The following is a 20,125-nucleotide window of genomic DNA, read 5'->3' on the forward strand; positions in this document are numbered from 1 at the left end:
CATAATTGCAACTGCCTCTTTTCCCTTCAGTCAGTTATCCCCCAGGTTTAACTTTAGGGTGGAGGTGTTGATCATCAAGGAAAACTAAGTCTTTTTCTCAAGTTTTCACACTTGCCCTGTTTTGGTGCCTCAGCTAGTTCTAAATAAATAAACAATCTAGGTTTTAATCTTTAATGATTTTTGTCTTATACTTGTATGGCCCTCAACAACATAGTATCTGAGCACCAAAAATGTTTTGAACTAAACGGTCCAGATTCTAATATTACTATTTCAGCAGCATCCCTGATGAACTATTAGCTGGGAATGGAACCCAGAACTTTTAAGTCCCAGACCAGTGAATTAAGCTATTTTTCCTTTTTCAGCAGCTCTCAGAATTTGAGACGACCCCCCAGCTGAGATGCCTGAGGGTTTGAATTATCTCAAATTTAATTTGATTTGTCCCTGACTATGACATGGCAAAACATTCCAATGCAACCTAAAGTCAAGCTAAAACACAATGAAAAAAAATCAACTTGCTGTCTTTAAACATTAATACATTTTAAAACTGAATCATTTAATTTTCTTCAAGGTAGGGTCAGAAATTAAGATGCCCCTAAAAATGTCATTGTTGTGCAGGAGTGTTTATATTGGCTTTTCCTCTTCCTTTAAACAGCAGTGAAGTGGCAATTGGCAATGCAGTTCTACAGCATGGCATTATATTTCATTCATCTCCCTCCTACCTTAAGATTATCTAAATCATGACTTTGTGTAAACTCTGAAAGGATTCAAAGACCAAGTATGTGCAGCTGTGTACAGTATGCATCTCTCTCTTAGGGTATGTCTACACTACAAGACTATTTCGAATCAACTTAAGTCGAATTTGTGGAATCGACCTTATGAAGTCGAATTTGTGTATCCACACTAAATACACTAATTCGACTGTGTGAGTCCACAGTAATGGGGCCAGCGTCGACTTTGGAAGCGGTGCACTGTGGGAAGCTATCCCACAGTTCCCGCACTCCCCGCTGCCCATTGGAATTCTGGGATTTCCCCCCAATGCATGCTGGGGGAAAAAATGTGTCGAGGGTGGTTTTGGGTAACTGTCATCATTGAACCGTCAATCACGCCCTCCCTCCCTCCCCGAAAGCACCTGCGGGCAATCTGTTCGTGCACTTTTCTGCTCAGTGACAGCGCGGGCACCACAGCACTGCGAGCACAGAGCCCGCTGCAGTTATGGCCATTGTCAACTCCTCGCACTTTATCGTCCACCTCTTCCACAGTCAGCTGCTGAGAAATAGGGCTACTTTTCAATGGTGCTGCGAGCACTGGTGGACCATGGGGGACGTTTTACCAACATCAACGTCGGGTGGCCAGGCAAAGTTCATGACGCGCGTGTTTTCAGGAACTCTGCTCTGTTTAGACGCCTGCAGGAAGGTAGTTTCTTCCCGGACCACAAAATAACTCTTGGGGATGTGCAGATGCCTATAGTGATCCTCGGGGACCCAGCCTACCCGCTAATGCCCTGGCTCGTGAAGCCCTATGCAGGCGCCTTGCACAGCGACAAGGAACTCTTCAAGTACCAGCGAGCAGCGAGCAGCGTGACCTGTGACTGTTCAGTTTCTTTACAGAGAAGCTGAACCTGCCCGTTTCTTTACCAAGTTACTGTTGACTAGCATCTGCAGTTACATACCCCGTCCATCCCGCTTCCCCCACTTCCAAATACATGTTCCACTGTAACTGTACAAAGGTTTCTTTATTGATGACTTTGAGTTAAAGGATTGAAACTGGGACGCGGACTGTGCTGGGTAGGGTGTGCGGTGATGTAAAGACCGCCTCTAAACTCGAGGAATGACAGGCTCCTGCTCCCAGAGCAGTCTGCAGTGCCGGACTGGTTGTTTCAACAGAGCCTGCCATCCCTCCTTTTTGGGACTCTGTGTGCGGGGGCTATGTGGCCTTGCGGCGGGGGAGGACGGATACAGATTCCTCTGCTGCATGGCTCTGTGGTCCAGGACAGGGACCGTTGCATGAGATCTGTAACCCACCTCCCCCGCTACAAAGTCACGTACCCCCCCACCCACACAGAACCTGCAAACCACCTCCCATAGCGACCAGGGTGTCTACTGACTGCACTGTGTGTGTGACCTGCTGCTGATCCTGCCCCCGTGTCTGTACCCTGGTAAAGGTGATTGTCCTGTCCAATTACCAACCCCCTTCCCCCCCTTCAAACACAGTCTCCTCTAAAAGAACATGACAGAAACAGTAATTAACAGAAAAGTATTTTTTATTATCAACTAGACAGTTAGGGGATGAAACTGGGACGGGGGCTTGGGTGAGGCGGGAAGGAAAGGACTTCTCAAAATTTAGGGTATGAGAGCTTTTGGGTACTTGAGCACTCTGCTGGGGTGCAGTGACAGTTTTCACGGCCCCTGGCGCCCCTCCTTCTGGTTATTTTGGGTGAGGGGGGTATGGGACTTTGTGGCGGGGGAGGGCGGTTGCAGATACACTGCAGGGGGGCTCTGTCCTCCTGCCTGCAATCCTGCAGAACATGCACAAGGTGCCGGAGCGTGTCCGTTTGCTCCCTCATTAGTCCAAGCAGCGTTTGAGTTGCCTGCTTGTCTTCCTCACGCCACCTCTCCTCCCGTTCGCTGTGTGAGCGCTGGTACAGAGAGAGGGTCTCCCTCCACTGGCTCTGCTGGTCCACCTCGTCTCAGGAGCACCCCATAAGTTCAGCGAACATCTTGTCCCGTGTCTTGTTCTTTCGCCGCCTAATCTTTGCCAGCCTCTGTGAGGGGGATGCTGTGGCAGGTCTGGAGACAGTCGAAGCTGTGTGATGGGAAAAAGGGAGTGAATTCCTTCCAAAGATACATTTTTGCGAACAATGAACACAGTCTAGTCTGTCTCTGTGAATTCTGGGTTGAGATCCCAGTGCCTGATGGGGCAAAAACCATTTTCGCGGGTGGTTCTGGGTAAATGTCGTCAGTCATCCCTTCCTCAGGGAAAGCAACGGCAGACAATCATTTCGAGCCCGTTTTCCCTGGATTGCCCTGGCAGACGCCACAGCGTGGCAACCATGGAGCCTGTTTTGCCTTTTGTGCCTGTCACCATATGTGTACTAGATGCCGCTGACAGAGGCGGTCCAGCAGCGCTACACAGCAGCATGCTTTTGCTTTTGCATGACAGTAGAGATGGTTACCAGCCATACTGTACCATCTACCATACCATAAATTGGTAATAAGATGATCATGGTTACCAGTCCTTTTGCACTGCACCATTTGCTGCTGTCATAAGTGCCCCTGGCTGAGATCAGCCAGGGCGCAAAGTTAAAATTGGGAATGACTCCCTGAGTCAATCCCTCCTTTTTGGTATCTAAAAATAGAATCAGTCCTGCCTAGAATATGGGCAAGTGTACTAGAGAACCACTGTATCAGAGAACCAGAGAGCACAGCTGCTCTGTGTCAGATCCTGCATAAATTATGAGCTGTATGCTTTCACAGGGGGTGCTCCTGCAACAACCCCACCTGTTCATTCCGTTCTTCCCCCAGCCTTCCTGGGCTACCATAGCAGTGTCCCCCCACTTGTGTGATGAAGTAATAAAGAATGCAGGAATAAGACACAGTGACTTGTTAGTGAGAAATGAGTGGAAGGCAGCCTCCAGCTGCTATGGTAGTCCAGACAGGACATTAAGGAGTGTGGAGGACAGGAGCCCAGCATCCCTCTGCTAGTCCAGGGGCAATTGAATCTTTTCTTTACACATGAAGGGTGGGGGCTGATGCAGCTCAGCCCCCTGTTGCTATGATGAGGACGGTTACCAGCCATACTGCACCATCTACCAGGAAAAATTAGGAGCAGGCGCCCTTGATCGACCTAACGGATGCTAGTCGGCATGGTTACCAGTCCTTTTGCACTGCCCCATGTGCCAATAGGCTGATGATGATGATGGATATCAGTCATATTGTACCGTCAGCCACCCATGGCGGGGGGGGGGAGCAAGGATATTGGTGTTGAGTGCTGCAGCATCGCATCTATCTGCAGCATTCAGTAAAGATAGGGTGACATGTAAAAGAGTCAACAGAGGATTGTTTTCCCTTTCACTTCTGGGGGTGGGTGGGGGGGTGCATAAATTGCCGAGCTATGCCCTGACCCACCGCGGACACTGTGTTTGACCCTAAAAGCATTTGGAGCTCAGCCAAGAATGCAAATGCTTTTCGGAAACAGCAGGAACTGTGGGATACCTTGCGTCCTCAGTCCCCCCTCCCTCCATGAGCGTCCACTTGATTCTTTGGCTTTCCGTTACGCTTGTCACGCAGCAGCGTGCTGAGTCTCTGCTACGCCGTCTGTCCGGAGATTTTTTTAAAATACTTTGGACCAGGCATAACATTACAGTAATTCCCCTAATTAGATGCAGGAGTCTCCGAGTGAGATCACCCTGAGGACGGTCACTGAAGGAGATAGACAGCGCATGCTGTGTGAAAGCCAGCACAAACCAGGGCCCTATGCAGCCGTGCTCGGGGAGGCAATGCTCCCTGAGTACCTCATGAAAGCCTGGCACGGAAAAGTGTGCTACCACGGAGCACCCAATAAGGCAGCTCTCCCCAGGAACCTCCTGCGGAGGCTTTTCAATTACCTCCAGGAGAGCTTCGTTGAGATCTCCCAGGAGGATTTCTGTTCTATCCCCATATATAGAGAGACCTCCATTTCACATACTTCAGATTCCTGTTATATTAAGAATAAAAGTTTACATGTTTAAAGCACTTACCGACTGCTCCTTCCCCTGATTCAGGGTCCGGGTTAACGGCCAGGGAGGGTTGGTAGGGGATCTCCGTGACGGTGATGAAGAGATCCTGGCTGTCGGGGAAACCAGCGTTGTAAGCGCTGTCGCCTGCCTCGTCCTCCACAAACCCTTCCTCATCTTCCCCGTCCGCGAACATCACCGAGGAACTGGCCGTCGACACTGTCCCATCGTCAGAGTCCATGGTCACTGGTGGGGCAGTGGTGGCAGGCTCCATAGCGTCCATTTGCCGCTTTGATTTTTTGGTCGCCTTGTCTGGGGTCCTTGATTTTCACGCGGCGCTGCGTTACATCCCGCCTGTATCCTCTGTCTCTCATGGCTTTGGAGACCTTCTCGTAGGTCTTTGCATTCTGTTTTTTGGAGCGCAGCTCCGAAGCACAGACTCCTTGCCCCACACACCGATCAGATCCAAGACTTCCTGGTCAGTCTATGCTGGGTCCCTCTTTCTATTCAGAGATTACATGAACTCCTCTGCTGGAGAGCTCTGCATTGCTGTCGGTGTTGCTGAGCTCGCCCCGATGTCCAACCACGAAATGAGATTCAAACTGTCCAGACAGGAAAAGGAATTCAAATTTTCCCGGGGCTTTTCCTGTGTGGCTGGTCAGAACATCGAAGCTCGGACTGCTGTCCAGAGCGTCAACAGAGTGGTGCACTGTGGGATAGCTCCCGGAGCTACTAAGTTCGATTTGCATCCACACCTAGCCTAATTCAACATAGCCATGTCGAATTTAGCGCTACTCCCCTCGTCGGGGAGGAGTACAGAATTCGAACTAAAGAGCCCTCTAGGTCGAATTAAATGGCTTCGTGGTGTGGACGGGTGCGCGGTTAATTCGAATTAACGCTGCTAAATTCGAATTAAAGTCCTAGTGTAGACCAGGCCTTAGTGTCTGTGGAGTGGATAGTAAGTGATGGCTGCAGCTGTTGAAAATCCTCGGTCAGTAATGCTACAGAAAAGAATTTTCACTTTAATTTCATTGTATTTTGTTTGCTAGGAAACCCCCTCCAGCTGTCTCAGTGACTGTTCCCTCTTGTCATAGCAGATCTAAAGGCTAAGATCAGACAGTACAACACCACAAAGTTTTCTAGGTGGTATTTGTTAAGGACTCATTTGAACTCTCACTGTCTCCACCCACCCACCATTTTCCAGTGTGGGTGGTGAACATTTTTTCTGGAGAGTCTTGTCCAGGAATTCCCACATAATCACACTGGGTCCCTGCATTTCCTTTCCTCTGCATTATTTTGGGCTTTCCCTGCAATGGACATTCTTCAAAATATGATCACCTGCTTTAAGGGCTTGATTTTCAGTCACCTGGGCATATATACTTTTGCACGTGCACATCTTCATATGCATAAGGGTGCACAAAAAGCTCTGCATGCATCAGAATGATTCCCACACTTTGCAGAGGTAAAACTCACACATCCTTACCTGCATTGTTTGGGTTTACTAGGCTTAATATTGTACTAAATCCAGTTCTTGCATCGTGTGTGAGAATCTGCATGCATGCCTGTTGCAGAAGTACTATGGGTAGCTCTTATGTTTTTTGAAAACCAATCATCCACTTTTTTTTAAGGAAACACTTTCTTCCCAATTCTCTGGTGGCTAGTTTTCATTATATTAATTTGCAACCTTTTTTGTGTCTTTAGCATGGTAGTTTGTGTGTGTGTGTGTGTGTGTATCTGTGTGCTTTTAATCTTTTCTATTTATCCTTTAGCCAAATTTAGGAAGGCATTTCATTCCTGAGGAAATAACAGTCCAACTGGGCACTCTAAATATACCTAGGGATACTGAAGCAAACTTTTGGAATGGCTGCAAAAATATATTCAGATAATGTACATAGTAGAGCACTGATAATGAAACCTGGGGCTTTAAAAGAAAAAAAGGTGAAGTTTTCCCTGTATCCCAGCAACAAAGAGAAAATAAAACCCCATCAGATTTAGAATTAATTACTGAGCCTTGCCTCTAAGCATAGATGTGAGTGTATAAAATACAGCAACAAGGAGTTAATATAATAAACATTGCTTGTCAGTGTTTCCCTTCTGAGAGCAGGCAACACATTGACAGAGTTTAGTGGATTATTTTTCTCCTATAATGCTCAGATAACTCCAATTCACTTTAGTGGATTATCTCTCATGGTGAGAAGGTTACTGGGCCTTCAGAAGAGGATTTCTCTTGGGCTCTCCACTTCTCCTTGTTTCACTATGCCCATTTAGTCAGCAGAAGCAGGAAATAAGCAGGGTTTGTTTGGCAGGTGAGTCTTGTTAAGTGGATAATTAGAAACTACACATCCTGCTAATGAGGAAAAAGAACTGAGAGCAGCCAAACAGCTTACAAGTAAGGCCGGTGCTATTGTCTGTATAAGGGGGGAGGTGCTTCATTCTACTTGTTTCTAGTGTTACAACTGCAGTGCTGCTGTGGGGAGTGTTGCTCTCCAGTGCCTGAAGGAGTTCACCAAGTGTATGAACTTTTGTTTGTGTAGTGAAGTGTATTTTGAGCAGGGAGCCTGAGGGTTTGAGAACCTTTGTGAACAGATCTGACCTTGTACTGGTTCTCTTAAATAAATAATCTAGGCTCTTTCCTAAATGAAGGCTTCTTTCTGTATAAGACAAGTATCTCCTATTTGTGGGAGAAGTACTGTGGTATGGGGGTTTGCTGCTGCTGCTACCCCTAGCCACAATACAAAATGTTTTCCTGTCTCATTCATTCACTCACAGATGTAACTTCTTTGTAGTTCAATTGTCTATTTTGTTATCTACCTACTGTTCTATATTGATAGGTAATTCTTCTTTTAAATGAGGGCAAACACTTCAAAATGTCCTGCACAAATTAACTTGTTTTCCCAGACAGCTCTATTTAAAGCAAGTTAATCTTAGTTTTTCTTCCTAAGAGACAGATTCTGATGCTCTTATTCATATTCACTAGTATTATATACCATTGAAAGCAAAGGAACTACTCAAATAGTAAAGTTACTACCCAACTTGAGCAAAGGAATTAGAATACAGCCCTGAATGATCATGATGACTTAAGCTTCCTCTCCCTTTTTGCTAATAACCAAACTGTTTTGAGGTGCTCAAGCAGGCATCTGCTTAACTCCTTGTGAACATGTGTGTCATTCTCATGAAAGCCTTTATGCTTATTTTGTAACATGTCTGAGATAAAGGTGTGCTCAAGCCCCAACTTTCAGCTACTGATTTAGATGCTAAGTACCCCAGTGTTTTGGGATGGTTAGATAGGATTTTTAAAAAAGCAACTATCTAGAGGTGTTTAGACAGGAAATTGAGGTGTTTGTTATGTGACAGTGGTAAAGAATCCCAGAAAGTCTCTTCCATCTAACACTGAGCAGGGAACATAAGCAGGATAAAGAAACCAGTATTATTCCTGAAACTTCTGCAGAGTTCCTCAGTGAGTCGGCAAAACCCACTTCCTCTTCCCCAGCAAGAAGATAATCTGCAAATAAGTGGGGGTTTCAGGCAAACATTGTCTGCCTATTACAGGCCTCTTATAGAAGTTTACATGTATAAATGTGTGTGTGTATGTATAGGAGCCCAAGTAATAAAAAAAATCAATTATTGCTGTTGCTTCAGAAGTACTGAGCACTGCAGCTCAAACTGATTCTTCTGCCACCATGGATATGCTCATCCTATTTGGAGTGAGGTCTGAAAAAGGCCTGAGGGTAGAATCTAAAATCTGGCAAAGAAAAACATAATTTGGATTGTACCTAGGCTCAGATATGAAGTACAGGATCAATCTGCATCTATACAATGCCACCCCAAGCCCCTTTAACAATTCCCCCATTGCAAATGCTCAGGTACAGTATTAATGATACTAGTGTTACAAATACAGTAACAGCTTCTCCATGCAGTTTGGAATACATCCATTACAAAGATAGTGGTCAACCGGGTTTGTTGTTGTGGCAGTAAAGGTGATATGTACACTCTATGCTGATTTAAAAAAATGTATTTCTGTATGTGCTTTCACTGTTCAATCTCATGCTTCAGAGCATGCATTGTAGAGGTGAGAGGAACTTTTCGTCCATGTGCAGCATTGTATAATTGGCTGGGAGCTTGCACAGAAGCTGCAGGCAGTACTGGACAGATGAACTGTTAGACAGATGAATTGATCCACTAGGTCAAATTCTCTGTTTTTATTAATTCCCCATGTTTGTTTTCCTTCAGGATCACCCAGCCCTACTTTAAAGATTGGTGGAGATGCGAGTAAGCCTAGTCCTTCTCTTTAAAGATGGACTTTCCCATTTGGTACTATATCAGGCTTGCACATTTTATTGAAATGAAATTGATAACTAGGTGATATGATAGGAATATTGTACTTGTGCACTATCTTTACAAAATGCAGGCTTATAATATAAGAGTGAAATAATGTCAGATATTGCATGTTATATGATGATAAAGCAGGGGCAAACGTTTAATTTAGGAAGCAGCTGATGATAAAAATCTGGATAATTTTTGATTAAAGAAACAATGTCAAAGGAAGACAAAAAGTAACACACATCTGAACCACGCTGTGGAAAAACTCAGGAGGTCTTTGGCCATAATTCCTTGCCCTGAGAGAAGTGGACATGGGCGCCAACTTATATGGGCTCGTGGAGCTAAAGCCCCAGGAATATTCACAATCAGGGGCTCTGCTCCACCAATATTTGGAGCTAGGTTTCGCCCCTTTAAATCCCAGCCGCGGCGGGGACTCAGAGGGCTCTAGGCTGCCCGCTGCGGCGGGGAGCCCAGAGCCTTTTAAATCCCAGCCGCGGCCGGGAATCAGAGGGCTCTGGGCTGCCTGCAAACGCAGGGAGCCCAGAGCCCTTTAAATCTCAGCCGCGGCTGGGAATCAGAGGGCTCTGGGCTGCCCGCTGCGGCAGGGAGCCCAGAGCCTTTTAAATCTCAGCCGCGGCTGGGAATCAGAGGGCTCTGGGCTGCCCGCTGCTGCGGGGAGCCCAGAGCCTTTTAAATCCCAGCCGCGCTGGGAATCAGAGGGCTCGGGCTGCCTGCAACCGCGGGAGCCCAGAGCCTTTAAATCTCAGCCGCGGCTGGGAATCAGAGGGCTCTGGGCTGCCTGCAAGCGTGGGGAGCCCAGAGCCTTTTGAAATCCCAGCCGCGGCTGGGAATCAGAGGGCTCTGGGCTGGCCGGAACCGCGGGGAGCCCAGAGCCCTTTAAATCCTAGCCGCGGCCGGGAATCAGAGGGCTCTGGGCTCCCCGCGGTTGCAGGCAGCCCAGAGCCCTCTGATTCCCAGCCGCGGCTGGGATTTAAAGGGCTCTGGGCTCCCCGCCGCAGCGGGCAGCTCAGAGCCCTTTGAATCTCAGCCCCTGGCCGCTGATTGCCCCCTCCCCAGACCACTGCCCCAGCTGCCTCCGAGGACCCCCACCCCCTATCTAAGCACCACTGGTCCTTGTCCCCCGATTACCGACTCCCGAGACAACTGCCCCTAACTGCCCCTTGGGACCCCAGCCCCTATCTAAGCCTCCCTTCCCCTGGTCCCCACCGGCCCCCGCCTGCGCCCCCCCGCAACTGCCCCCCAGGACCCCACCCCCTACCTGTCCCCTGATAAACCCCCTGGACTCCCATGCCTATCCAATTGCTGCCTGTCCCCTGACTGCCCCTCCGAACCTCTGCCCCATCCAACCCACCCTGCTCCTTGTCCCTTGACTGGCCCCTGGAACCCCCTACCCCTTCTCCAGCCTTGTAATCTTGTGGCACTGACGCGTTGTAGCTTCATTTTATATCGGCTTACAGGGCGGGAGCAGGGGGGGGCACCACCATTTTGGGCACCACCAAAAATTATACAAACCTGCCACCTATGGAAGTGGAAGTTCAACCGCTTCCAAAAATAGCTTCCTCCATGACTTCCTTGTCACAGTAAAGCTCTGTGGTGGTGTGGAATAACCTTCTTATATGACTCTTTTCCAGCATGCTGGTAGCTGAGCCTTCAAATCTGGGAAGGTTAATTATGTTTGGCTCCTATTACATTTCCCCCTGGTTTGCCCTTTCTTATATTCCAGAGGAAGTGGCACGTCATCATATCTATCCAATGTAATGGTTGAAACAATATTTAGAAGCATTGTTGGCTACTGGGCTATGCTCAAGATTGCTGTTGTACCTTGGTCAAGAAAGACTACATGGGGAGGAAGATAAAAGGGGGAAGTTCAAGGGAAGGCTGGAGAGGAGCAGATGAAGGAGGAAGGTTGGATATTTGCAGGGTGGCTGTGACCACCGGTCTCTTCTGAAGAATGGAAAGGTCTTATAAAGTGAGTGGCTGGGACCGTTCCAGATGGAGCCTGTAATGGAGAATAAAAGATATTGACATTGCACCCCTCCACACCCTTTTCTTGGATAGCTATGAAGTCCTCTAAGAAGACCCCGAGTAGGAAAAAGGTTTGGGTCAATACCATGAACAAGCAGCATAAACTGGCATGAAAAAAACAAGATACTTGGTGAACAACGCATCATACTGATCAGTAATAGTGGGTGCCAAGTCTCTGTCCATTCTGTCCTTCAGTTTAGAATGGCAGATTCTAAAGAGAAAGAGAGAGAGAGTCTAGAGGAGAGCAACAAATAAGCGGAGTCTTCAAATATATAAGGACTGTTACAAAGAGGATGATTATCAGTTGTGCTCCATGTCATGTCCATGTCCTGAAAGTAGGACAAGAAGTAATGGGCTTATTCTGCAGAAAGTCAGATCTAGGTTAGATATTAGGAAAATTCTTTCTAACAATAAGAATAGTTAAGCTCTGGGATAGGTTGCCAAGGGGGGCTGTGAAATGTCATTGGAGGTTTTTAAGAACAGGTTGGACAAATACCTGTCAGGTATGATATTGGTCCTGCCTGAGCATAGGGGGCTGCTGGAGTCTGACTTCTTAAGGTCCCTTTCAGTCCTACATTTCTGTGATTAGTGACACACTTAAGAGACCCTGGTAGATCGTGAAATGCCATAGTGAAAAAGGTATATGCATTCACTGAGTTTTGTGGACAATCTTGTCATCTCTTGTGATGCAGAGATCTAGAGTGGATCATTGACACAGAAAATAGTACTTACACTGAAATAAAAAGAGTTAGGGATAAATATCAAAAGAAAAATGAGCTCTATTAACTTAAGTAGAAAACTTTACTAGGGGGCCAAATGTTAAGCCTTTGGAAACTAATAAATGTCTTTATTTTTGCACTTGGAAATGCTTAAAGTAGAAGACAATATTGGTTTGTGGTTAAGTCACTGGACTGGGATTAAAGAGAACTATGTTCAGTTCCTGACTATTTCATACAGACTGAGAGCACTTGGGAAAGTCATTAAAGTCTCTGTGTCTCAGTTAGTGGGAATAATACTACTACCTTCTTCCCACTTGTTTGTTTTGTCTGTTTAGATGGTAATCTCTCTTTTTTGTGTGTGCGCGCGTTCATCACCTACCATAACGGGTCCCTGATCTCATGCAGGGACCATTCATATGCTGTTGCAATAACACTTGCTGTGATGAGAGTTTTAGTCCATCATCTGATTTCTACCAACTTGCAATTAACAACAACAACAAAAAAAAGGCAGCATTTCAATAACATTTTTATTTTGGTCTGAAAATACAGCAACTTTTAGGGGAATTAAAATAGTTTGACTATTCTGTAGTCATTTATTTCACGGGTAGATGGGTAACTCTAATGTTTAAAGAAATCTAAATATTTGATGAATCAGTGCACATCTCCCTATCCACAGCTATTTAACTTTTCTGTAAAGGAAGCAGATTTTCTCATTAAAAACAAGTTGAGCAAATCTAAATGCAGTTTCCAGTACTGTGCCACAGCATTTGCCTTTATTTCATTATAAGCAGAATCTATATTACTTTTAGTTGAAAATAAAAGACATTTCTTATGCATGTCCCAGCACTTTTTTGTTAATACTGAATCTTGGAGTCGTTGACCCATGTAAGACTATAATTGAACCAAACTAATCTACACCTTAGGGCAATGTAATTTTATTGATCCCACCTATACATTATTATTGTTGCTTAATGAGAAACTAATGTAATTTCTAATAAAGCCACATGGCTCTTGGATAGAAGACTAACATTTTATTTCCCTAGCGACAAAATATACTCTGTTCAATTAAAACCTAGGAAGTAAAATTAATGCAAATGTAAAACTTTGCAAGGATCAGTGTCAAGACTACAGCATTTTATTATGTATATAAATTGCTTGGATAATGAGATTGAAGGCAAGATATTGGAGTAAATGGACAATCCATAAACTCATCAAACTATTTAAACACTGAAATCCAGGTAGGCAGTAGAAAGAATTACATCTTTTAGCCGATAAATTCTATTCCAACTAGATGAATATTTATACAAAGTCTGTATGCTAACAACTCTCAGTGAGACCTGCTTAGCAGAGAGTAGTTGAATAAACTGACTAGGGCAAAGTCACTTGGATGAAATATTTGTGTATGAAACGCTTTGTTGGCTGGCTCTGTAATAGTTTCATTGCTCTGCTTCCTTGCACTGTGCTTTTTTCACGTCCTCTCAACACGGTGATTTTTGTGAGTTCATCCTGGAGATCCTGAGTCATTTTCTTGATTCTAGCCATTCACACAAAAGACTTTATTCTCTGACCTCTTCTCTGTTACCTGCTTCTGCACATGAAGCAATGGTAAATGATCCTGCTTTTCTAGACTGGAACAGTGTCACTAGTTATAACAGTCAGGCATCCGTTAATTAGGTAATAACTAACTAAATAAAAATTAATAGGGCAGAGAATAGGCTAGCTTACTAAACAGAAAACTTGCTCTTTGCAAAGAATGTCCTGTGAAGCTGCTTTATTCTTAGGTTGTTAGGAAAAGGGGAGAGGAAAATTAAGTCATCCGTAAACCTTAACTAGGAAAAACTCTTCATAGCTAGACTTTGATCGTTCATTTCTGATCCCGCTGTGTGGTAGGAGTCCCTGTCCTTCAGCTATCTTGTGTCCTGCCTGTTCCAAATAAGGGAGTGTCTCTCAATTCTGAGAGCTGCTTTTATATCTCTTTGCATCACTACCCTCAGTCAGTCTTGGAAGGAGGCAACAAACCGGGATGATATTTAAACCTCATATGATTTTTCAGCATCCAGTGAATGGTGGCATCCTCATGGCTGCCCCACTGGTGCAGCTGAGAGACTTCTCAAGTCAGACTCTTAAAAATGGTGGCTTGGGTGTAGACACATGTTGTCATAACTGGTATTAGTATTACCAGGGTTAGGAAGAGGGCCTGATGTACAGCCATGGTTCTGGATTGGTCATTCAATGTGCCCATATTATCATTACCTATTATTTGTATTATCATAGCACCTAGGAGCCCCAGTCATGGGTGAGGAGCCCATTGTGCTAGGTAATGTACAAACAGAACAAAAAGACAGTCATTGCCACAAAGAGCTCATGGTGTCATGACCACAGACCACAAACCCTGCATAACTTCTCAAACTTTCTGCTGGTTAACCCGCTTTTTATTGATGTATAAGGAAATGGTCTCTTGTGCGCATGACTAGGATTCCTCCTAACTATTGGGGTGAGATGAGCTTAGTCTGTATCATTCACAATTTAAAAACACATCAGTACTCCTCATTAGCGTTGATGGATCTGAGTTCTAGTTCAGAAAGGTTGTATTTTGCATCACCTGTTCTGCTGTTACCAAGGATGGGGTTTTCCCCATCTGACTTTGTGCTGGTGGAATATTTTTTCAAATGATGAGGTTAATGCACTATATACAGGCTACACATTTCAAAGTCACTCAGTTGGGTATCCAGATTCCTTAGGCAGTTTTGAAAATCATATTCATGGTGGTGTTTGCACCAAATGATGCCCAGATTCGTAATCTAGCTCATTGGTTGGATGCTACCTCTAGCAATGTATAGTTTGCTGCATGAAAGCTGGCAAAAACCCACTCTTGTGGGAAGTGCTATTGGTGTGCTGGTGACTGATATTTATTTATTTATTTTTGGTAGATATTTTTAATACAATGATGCATTTGACATTGCACGGTCCATGAAGAGGACAACTTATAAATCAAAACCAACAAATACAAATGTCAGAGCTGACCTGAACTTCAAACCAAAGTAAACTGTCTTTTTGAAAGCTTAAAATAAAAACTGATTAATAGGTCTGAAAGTGAAGCCTCACACGTGCTTCTGATCATTTTGGTCCAGCATTTGAAGCAGAAATGCTCAATATTATGGCATGGGTATTTCAAGGTATTTCTACCTTAGTCAAAACAAAGATCTACAGGGAATCTTGGGGGAAAGAGCCTGATCTCCTGAGATTTCCAGGACAAAGAGGTCAGAATAGTTGAAAAATGTTAATTGAGCTTTGAGCAAAACTTGGTGGGAGCACTTACTTTTAATGTAGTAGTTGCTATGTCAACAACATTGCTTTAGAGAGCACCTGAGAAATTTGCAGGACTTGCAGAACTGATAAAAGCATATGTTGCCACACTTTTGTTTTCTAATTTTATTTTTATTAGTACACATAATGTGCTCAGTATCACTTGTGCCCATTTTCCTGCTGACTTCACTATATTTTGAAATGGCATGCTCCTTTCAGGCATAATGACAGGACCCCCATTGTGGATCAGTTTAGAGAAAATGTGATGACTCATAAACAAAGTGTAAAGTGCTTTATCACATACTAGTTTAAATTACTGCCATGCAATGATAATTATTCCCTTTATGAAAAGGGTCCCAAGTGCAATTCAAAATGAATTCCTCCCCTGGATAAACACAGGGTAGCACTAATGGGAAAAAAAACAAAAAGCACAACAGCAGCAAATTGGAGATGAGGTGGCTTGCTGAGTACCATACTCTTCTTGCCTAGATTTTTAAACCTGCAGCAGACCCAGGTAATAGAATAAACATTTGAGACCCAAAATAAAGACTGCAGAGCCTCTGTAAGAATAGGAGATAAAAATTTCACAGACACAAGTTGGTAACTTTTGCTCTATTTATCTGTCTCCTTTTTTTCTAGATAAACAATCCTATGAAATCCGTGAAGTCCATCTCCAAATAAGCCACAATATTGCACACTAATACCAATCATTTGGTAAGGAAGAGCTCTTAATACCAACTAGAGGTGACATGCTCTCCTGCCCCCACATTTGCTGCTTGGCTTGTACTGGGCTTGCTCACATGGATTGAGCATGTTCAGTAATGTCTTCTGAAGACACTGTCCTTACTCTGCCTCTTCCCTCCGCACCCCCCGCCCCCCATTGGCAGGCACAGGTCATCTCTGATGCCAACATTAATACCATGTATTGGCTTAATGAAATTAGGGCATGGACTGTTCCCCCCCCGCCTCCCCTCCCATGTGCTTTTACAGCACCTAGCACAGGGGTTCCCAAAATGAGGGTTGTGACCCCTCAGGGGGATGCAAGATGGTTACATGGGGGTTGTGAGCTGTCAGGTTTGTGGGGCTGACGACCCTGAGTCCCCATTAAATTAACCACCCTGTTTTTAATTTAAAAGGGAGGGGTGTCACACTGAGAGGCTTGCTGTGTGAAAGGGGTCACCAATACAAAAAGTTTGAAAATGGCTGATCCTACCACAATGAGCCTGACTGGGCCTTGGGTAGTACAAATAATTAATAATACTAACATGCATATGTACTTGTATGATCAGGCGGTGGTCCAGAACCATTATTTCTTGAATTACTCCTTATTATCAGAGATTGAATTTCACAATTGTTTTTGTAGTGATGTTAGGCAATTAGGACCTGCCTCAAAGACTACAGAAGCCAGAGGGAGTCATTTGAGATTTGGATCAGCCCCTTTACCAGTATTGGTAAGATGCTATCTGCTTCCTCAGGATTTCCTACTGTGCTGAATAATATATATATATATATATATATATATATATATATATATATATATATATATATTTGCAAGACTAAACACACTTTGGAATACTAATAAAAGTATGTCTGATAATTAACAATTTTTAAGTCAGTTACTTCTGAGAGACCAATAGCTTTGAATGTAGAGTATATGGCATAAAATTAATTATTGATTGCTGCTCAGCTCAAACATTGTTGAGTTGAGTTCAGTTAATTGATTATGGTCTCAACATATGTTATAGAAGAACTGGCTGGCTATCACAGAAAAAGTTACTAATTTTTTGTCAAAGGAAAGCACTGAGTTTGATTCAGGTGGTATTCATGAGAGTTTATAAATCCTGAAAATACCACAAATGATTATTCAGCTGAAAAGACATACCAGAAGGGTGATACTCCTTATTTGTCATTCGTTATCTTGTTTACAATTGTTCAGTCAGGCAGTAAAAATACTAATTTGTGTTTTAGGTGACCAATCCTATGCCACTAAGAATGAGAAGGGGAACTGCTGAAATGAACTGTTTGCAAATAACCGATACAATAAAATTTTCTTTGCATGTACTTTTTGGATAATACTGATGTATAACTTGTAGAAATTATTGTTACAGCACATTTTAGTTTCAATAAGTAACTCGACTATGTTTAGAAGTGTGGAGAAATCCATACATACTTTATGTACCTTTCTAGTGTCATGGCCAGCAGTGTCATGTTCATTGTCTTCTCTGATTAGTACTCCGTAGCTCCTCCAAGTTCTTTTTCCCCTGTGATCTTCCTCTGCTACTAGATACTTGAAAATGGGCACACTCTGTGGATTGACTTATGGCTAAAGTACAGGATGGGAATCAGCAAACCTTGGTTCTGTTCTTGAGTCAATCATAGGTTTACTTAGACCTTGAACAAAATGCTGTCCTTCCATGTTCCCATCTGAGATATGGGAAGAATACTATTTACCTACTTCACAGGGGTATTCTGGATTTAATCCCTTGTTTGTAAAGTGCTCTGCCTATAAAGATGCTGAGTATTATATTATGCTGAGAGCTGCTAAATTCAGGATGTACTACTTTACTCTTCCTGTAAGGCTCATTTTGCTCAAGCTGTTGCTGTCTTTACAGTGATGTCATGGATGTTGGCACAAGACCATTCAATAACAATGACACGTTTAATGATCCTTCAAGAAATGGTTGATTAAACATTGCCTTTATAATGGCAGTTTTTTCCCTTCTCTCCTCTAGGATTGCCAACTTTCTAATTGCACAAAACTGAACACCCTTGCCCCGCCCCTTCCCTGTCCCTTCTCCAAGGCCCCGTCCCCACCCACTCCGTCCCCCCTCTCTCTGTCACTCGCTGTCCCCCACCCTAACTCACTTTCACCAGTCTGGGGCAGGGGGTTGGGTGTGGGAGGGGTGTGGGCTTTAGCTGGGGGTGCAGGCTCTGGGTGGGGCCAGAAATGAGGGATTCAGGTTGCGTGAGGGGGCTCAGGGCTGGGGTTGGGGTGCGGGTTCCAGGAGGGAGTTTGGATGCATGAGGGGGCTCAAGTTGGGGCAGGAGGCTGAGATGTGGGCTCTGGGAGGGAGTTAGAGTGTGGGAGGGGGTTCTGACGTGGGGCCGGGGGTTAGGATATGGTTTGGGCGCCATGTGGCGCTTACCTCAGGTGCTCCCGGTTGGCAGAAGAGTAGGGCTAAGGCAGGCTCCCTACATAGGCTGGCTTCACGCAACTCCTGGAAGTGACCGGCATGTTTGGCTCCTAGGCAGAGGGGTGGCCAGGTGGCTCTGCGCGCTGCCTGTGCCCACAGGCACTGTCCTTCCAGCTCCCATTCGCTGTGGTTCCTGGCCAATGGGAGCTGCGGAGCCAGCCCTTGGGGTAGGGGCAGTGTGCAGAGACCTCCTTGGCTGCCCCTGCTCCTAGGAGCTGGACACGGCGGTCACTTCCAGAGTCGCGTGGAGCCAGTGCAGGCAGGGAGCTTGCCAGCCCCACTGCAGTGCTGACTGAACTTTTAATGGTCCGGTGAGAGGTGCTGACCAAAGCCTCCAGGGTCCCTTTTTGACTGTGCATTCTGGTCGAAAACTGGACGCTCGGTAACCCTACTTTCTCCTCAAGACCAAAAGCATTACTGGTAACAATATGTCTGGTTTGTTAGAGTAACTAAATTCGCTTCTAAGCTCAATGTTCTCTTTGGGACTGGACTCTTCAGCTCTGCCTCTCGAATAAGATTATAATATCATGGATCCGAGGGATGAGAAAAAAGAGATGGTCTTGTTGTTAAGACTCTGGATGGGGATTTAGGATATCCTGCATCAATTCCTGGCTCTTCCACAGATTTCCTATGTGATCTTGGGCAAGTCAGTAATAAGTATCTCTTTATATAATGGAAAAAACCTGTGGCATTCAGGAATTGTAATGAGACTGGACTCAAGAAACTATAGAGACTGGGTTATATTAGGTGCTATTTACCAGTGAATTCTGGTTCGCCAAAAGCAACAATGTGTCTGAGAGACCTGTAAATCACTTGGGTGATGACTTGTCAGCCAATGGCAGAAGAGGCTTAGGCCTTGGCTACACTGGCGCTTTACAGCGCTGCAATTTTCTCGCTCAGGGGTGTGAAAAAAACACCCCCCTGAGCGCTGCAAGATACAGCGCTGTAAAGCGCCAGTGTAAACAGTGCTGCAGCGCTGGGAGTGCGGCTCCCAGCGCTGTAAGCTAATCCCCACGGGGAGGTGGAGTACGTGCAGCGCTGGGAGAGCTGCGCTGCGGCCACACTCACACTTCAAAGCGCTGCTGCGGCAGCGCTCCCGCGGCAGCGCTTTGAAGTTTCGAGTGTAGCCAAGCCCTTACTCCTAGCACATCAGCTTCCTTTGGCCCCTTGAATTATGAGCTAGCTGACAATTTTTCTCCTCCCTGATCCTCCCCGCCTCAAGTCTTCACATGACTGTCAGTTGATAGGCTGACTGGCCTGACTGTGCTAACAGATGTGATTGGTTTTGTCTCCCTAAATTATCAGCATATGTGAGAATTTTCCCCAGTTAGGTGAGTAATTAGAGTAGCGATGACAAATGATTGAATGCTGTGGAAAGGACAATAAAAAAAGTTTCCAAAGTAGACTTAAATCGGGATGGCAATTCACTGGGATGATTTCAGTCCCAGTAAACAGGTTGAGGAGGAGGAGAGTAGTGAGAAGGTGCAGTAAAATAACTGGAGGGTAATGTAATTTACTTGTGCAGTGATTACTGCTGATAAAGATGCTGTGAGGGGCTGATGCCACGCTCCCCATGCAAAGTGGTGGCAGTTTGCTGTCTCTCCCCACCACTGCTCTGTCCTTGTAAGCTCACTGCATCACAGCTCCTTATCCCTCTGCTTTTGTTGATATTCCTTTCAGTTGTCAATGTTGCTAATAACTGCATCTGAATGGAGCTTGCCAACAACATTTCTCTTACCACTCAAAGCAATCAGCGGTTTCCCCTGGGGCTGAAAACCCTCTGACACTTGCTTTGTTCTTCAGCTATGGTTTCTAGCTTCCCATCTCAA

At 45.0% G+C, this 20,125-nt stretch overlaps 1 protein-coding gene and 1 long non-coding RNA gene across 22 annotated transcripts in view; one reads left to right on the top strand and one right to left on the bottom strand.

Annotated features, from left to right (window-relative positions):
• The window catches only part of RBFOX1 (RNA binding fox-1 homolog 1), a 2,636,561-nt gene that overhangs the window by 398,498 nt on the left and 2,217,938 nt on the right, over positions 1–20,125 (top strand). The gene's annotated exons all lie outside the window — the stretch shown is intronic.
• LOC120372965 overlaps positions 1–20,125 on the bottom strand; it is a 55,422-nt gene that overhangs the window by 31,160 nt on the left and 4,137 nt on the right. For 2 of the 7 annotated variants that reach the window (XR_005585295.1, XR_005585297.1), the window contains one exon: positions 17,282–17,526. The exons of 2 other annotated variants lie outside the window; for them this stretch is intronic. This is a non-coding gene — a long non-coding RNA (uncharacterized LOC120372965). Of the gene's footprint in view, positions 1–17,272; positions 17,527–20,125 lie in introns of all 7 variants that reach the window. 3 more of the 7 variants (XR_005585300.1, XR_005585299.1, XR_005585296.1) reach the window with 2 other exon arrangements.

The sequence above is a fragment of the Mauremys reevesii genome, linkage group 10 (genome assembly GCF_016161935.1).
Source record: "Mauremys reevesii isolate NIE-2019 linkage group 10, ASM1616193v1, whole genome shotgun sequence".
In the NCBI taxonomy this organism is placed as follows: domain Eukaryota; kingdom Metazoa; phylum Chordata; order Testudines; family Geoemydidae; genus Mauremys; species Mauremys reevesii.